Below are 4,541 nucleotides of genomic sequence, written 5' to 3'. Positions count from 1 at the left end.
CTCAGAGGGGGTGAGACTTTTGTTGGGTGCTGAGGTGGGCTGTTCTGCTGGCTTCTCTGTGGGGGTGGCCACCTCTCTAGTGGGTTGTTCTCTGTCACACGCCGGCCCCCTCAGCTTCTCCTCCATCCCCCTCAACCTCTCCTCTAGTGCTCTGTTCTGCTCCTCTTTCTCCTGTTGTATTTGTCTCACCACTGTCCAAAGTGCAGATATGTCTCTGTCCACCTCCAGCTCTCCGGGTCTGGTTAAGGGGCTGTTGTTGTGCTGGACTGTTGTCTGGGTCTGTGCTGACTGAAGTGTAATCACCTGCTGTTCCAGCTCCACCTGCCTTACCTCCAGCTGGGTGAATTTGTCCTTCATTTCAATGAGGGAGTGGTAATCTGTGCTGGGAGGTTGACTCTCCGCTGGGGGTTGCTCATCTGTGGGGTTACATAATGAAGAGGTCTGGTCTGACCCGCTCGGTGTGGGGGTATCTTTATCAAGGGAGAGCTTCTCCTGCTGGGCTAATTCTTTGATTAGGTGAAAGTCCAGCTGAAACTGTTTGTGGTTTCTCTGTACCATTACTGTTCCGGATTTATAGATATGTATATTACTTGACTCAGAGTCCTCGTTATCAAGTATTCTGAGTTTCCACCCCTCGTTAACCCCCCCTCTCTTAACAAAGGGGTAGTGTGCTAATATAGCACTGTGCCATGCCAGGGGATGGTTTGTGTGGAAGATAAGGTTGTTGATGTTCCCATTTTTGTAATAGTCAGCAAAAAGTGTTTCTTGATTTTCCATAAGGAGCTTCATTTTGTAATCTTTTCTTGCCTTATCATTCTTTACATGCAAAGGGTACTGTATTTTAATTACCTCTGAACAGCGGGAGGGAGCTTCTAAGGCCTCTCCATTTGGTTGGGGCAGACTGTGTGACTCTCCTGCCATTGTTGGGCTAATGAGCTTTGACACCTCTCACTTGACACGTCAGTGCTAGTTGAAGCTGTATCAAGCTTGGTATAATTATGTTAGAATTCAGTCCTTATAAAGTAATGTTGTGTATTTTTCTTCTTGGCTTTTGGAAATAAAATATAGTTTCAGACTAAACATTACTCACTCAGTTCCAGGTTGGATGGTGTTTTCAGGTTTCTGTTGTTTTCCAGAGAATTTGCTGTATAGGGTAATAAATCCTTGGTAGTTGTGAACTTTCCAGGTGATTCCATAATTCCGTCCAAAATCAGGTTGTAGGTTTTAAGTTTTGATTTGAAGTATGGGTTATGTTGTAGAGGGTAGAATCCAGTATGTGCTCCTGACAAAAAAATCCAAGTTTATCTAACTCCTAATCTATCTTTTTTAAAGAAAATGCTGAAAAATGCAGGAGCTCTGATCCTGACCTCTGCTCTGCTCTCTCTCTGTCCCTCTCTCTCTCTCTCTAACAATTCAATTCAATTCAAGGGCTTTATTGGCATGGGAAACATATGTTTATATTTCCAAAGCAAGTGAACTAGATAATAAACAAAAGTAAAATAAACAACACAAATTAACAGTAAATATTATTCACAAAAGTTCCAAAAGAACAGACATTTCAAATGTTAGATTATGTCTATATACAGTGTTGTAAAGATGTGCAAATAGTGTGTATGTCTCTCTCTCTCTCTGTGTGTGTCTGTCTCTCTCTCTGCGTCTCTCTCTCTCTGTGTCTCTCTCTCTCTGTGTGTCTCTCTCACGCTCTCTCTCTGTGTGTTTTCCTCTCTTTGTGTGCATGTGTGCTCAGGCACGGTCGGTCAGTCTTGTGCACTGAATATGTATTAACGTGTTCATATCCACAATCTGAATAAAGGCAGAGGTTATTTACTTTCTGACCTCAGAAATCCCCTCCGTCACAATGAAATATAGATCACATACAGGTCAATGAGGATCTTAATGTTGAAAATATGCCAGATAGATGCGTTTTCCCTATTGTGTCTAATATAAATGTAGCTCGAGCCGCATGATCATTCAGAGAGATGTGTCAGGTGAGACTGTCTGGTTCCACACTCCCTTGAATTGACATGCAGTTATACACTGCAAAAAGTCAGCTCTCAAAAACAAGAAAAAAAAGCAATAAAATGAGGGAAATATTACTTAAAATTAGCAAAATGATCTGCCAACAGAACAGGAAAGATTACTGCCAAGATTTTTTAAATAAGTAAAAATATCTAGTCTCAAAGAACGCACAGATATCTTAAACCTAGTGCATTCAAACTAAAAACATGTAATTTGTCTGGATACAAAGAAAATATTTAAGAATAATTTTCTCAATATGTAGGAAAATGTGCTTAAATTTAGCAAATGCTAGTGCCATCATCTTGAAATAAGGCTATATGTTTAGTAAATATATCTTAAAACCAGTACAGGTACACTAAAAACAAGTACATTTGTCTGGATAGAAAGACAATATTTAAGAATTATTTTCTCAATATGTAGGAAAATGTGATTAAATTTAGAATCCAATGCTATTGGAAGCGTCTTGAAATAAGGCAATATTCCCATGAATTTACAGAAAAATAGCATATTGTGCTTAAAATAAGTAATCCTGACTAAGATAAATGTACTTGTACTACTACTAGAAATTAGATTGGCTTGCTTATAACGAAAGAATGAATCTCATTTCTTTTCACTTCTTTATTGAGGACTCAGTATATCCAGAGACTGATATGGGCAGAACAAAGGATGCAAATGCAACAACAACAAAGGCCATTCATTGGTGGTCAAGGTGAAAATGTAAGACCTATGGCAAGATACCAAAATGAACAGTGCTTTCAACCGTATTGTAATAAACAACAAACGCCCTGCCTATTTAATAAAGGTTATCGGATCGGTTCTCGGATGAGCCAATACACACAGTTCTGTTATCGGGACCGGAAATGAAAAGAAATTGTATTGTGCAACCATAGTTAGTAATGAACTTTTTCCACTCGGCCATAGCCTTTTTATATGAAGAAGTCATGTCCTGGTCGTGGATGGCTTCTGAGAGGACTTCTGTCTGCAGCACAGAGAAGAGTGTCACAATGCACTGAGGATATGTGAGGTAAAAGGCGTAATAACACACCAACACTAGATGTTCTCTTTTGGGAAGGTCACCACAGGCATGGTTCCAAATGGCCAGTACGCAGTTGGTTTCGCAGACAATCACGACAGGGCTGAAGAGTGGTCTCGCCTGAAGAAAGGTGTTGGGGTCTTCTGCAGACTGACACAAACACAAAGAGAAAACAAATATGACCACAAAGACAATTCACACTCTTTGTATGTTATAATTAAGTAATGAAAATGTAATACATGCACACATTTCTTACCTTAAGGATGTGAAGCATAACCTCACTTGCATGTCCTAACTTCTTCGGTGGAACCACAGGTGATGGGAACATATCTAGTAAAGCCTTCATCATGACGATTGAGTGCGTCACTGTTAAAAACGAAAATAGTTTCATTTGATTTACTGCAGCCTGTTATTTAAACAAAAATGAATATGTTCATGGGATTCTCCATTGTCAACAGAGCCAGTCATTACCTTTGTCCAGCAGCCGTGGCTTCATGACCTTTTTGAACACTCCATAAAACTGTGCCTTGTTGTAAAAGGTCCCCCAGCGGGTCTTCAGTTCAGGTATGAAGCAGGAGTTCCCTCGATCGAGGATCCGCAGGAGTTCACACACACACACACAGAGACAGACAGACAGACAGACAGACAGACAGACAGACAGACAGACAGACAGACAGCTGTCTGCTCTGCTCTGCTCTGCTGTCTGCTCTGCTCTGCGTAGGAAGCATTAGCCTGGTTACTACCAGACCGAATTCTCGCGAGCTCACTGTTTTACATTTGCCCTAAGTAGTTTACCCCCGTCCCTGCTATGGCTTCTCACGCTGCTCAGTTCCCACACCGTATCTCATTCGAGATTCGGTCTGGTGTTAACCAGGCTAAAGAAACATAGGCCTACTTAAAATTAATACATTTGCTTACATGATCCAGTTCTCTGAAGCAGGGATATACTTGAAGTATCTTGGTAGGCCTGTCCTGCTCCTTAGTAGCATCAGAGTCAATGAAGGCCCGTCTTGCTTGGAATTCAAGGTCCAGGAGCTGGGAAACATCCTTCTGGTTGGGTCTGGCCTTGGTTTTGGACATCTCCTGTAGAGTTTTATAATGTCTCACCTGGTCCCTCATTTAGAGTAGTAATAGAAGTTGCATTTATATGGAAACACTATCCACTATTTCAATGTGTGTACTTACCACCCAACTGTTCAACCTCTGGGGTGCTGCATCTAGATTGTGGGGATCTCTCCAAGATCAGGGTTGAGGAGGTGGATTCATCAGTCTCATCAGTGGACATCTCCTGGCTGCTCTGAAATCGAAGGCTTTGTGGCCTCTTTCTTGAAGGGGTCGCTCCCTGCTTCATTTTGGGGGTTGTCACATTCTGAATCCTTTTCAAAAGCTGCTTCTTCACAGATTCCTAACAAACAACAAATTGTTTGTGTTAGATATCACATTAAACAAAATTGAATCCAGAAATGAAACGATACAAGCAGACACATGT

At 41.3% G+C, this 4,541-nt stretch overlaps 1 pseudogene across 1 annotated transcript; it reads right to left on the bottom strand.

Annotated features, from left to right (window-relative positions):
- Positions 1-2,678: 2,678 nt before the first annotated feature.
- Positions 2,679-4,171, bottom strand: LOC149972616 (uncharacterized; annotated as a pseudogene). Its single transcript, XR_016491201.1, has 4 exons — positions 3,967-4,171; positions 3,524-3,664; positions 3,309-3,418; positions 2,679-3,202 (listed from the first exon to the last, which is right to left on the bottom strand). The product of XR_016491201.1 is annotated as an uncharacterized LOC149972616 (transcript).
- Positions 4,172-4,541: the final 370 nt, after the last annotated feature.

This window comes from Oncorhynchus mykiss, chromosome 23, assembly GCF_057628025.1.
Source record: "Oncorhynchus mykiss isolate SJ-2025 chromosome 23, ASM5762802v1, whole genome shotgun sequence".
Classification (NCBI taxonomy): Eukaryota; Metazoa; Chordata; class Actinopteri; order Salmoniformes; family Salmonidae; genus Oncorhynchus; species Oncorhynchus mykiss.
Note: the sequence above shows the minus strand (reverse complement) of the source record. Positions and strands in the feature narration are given on the sequence as shown.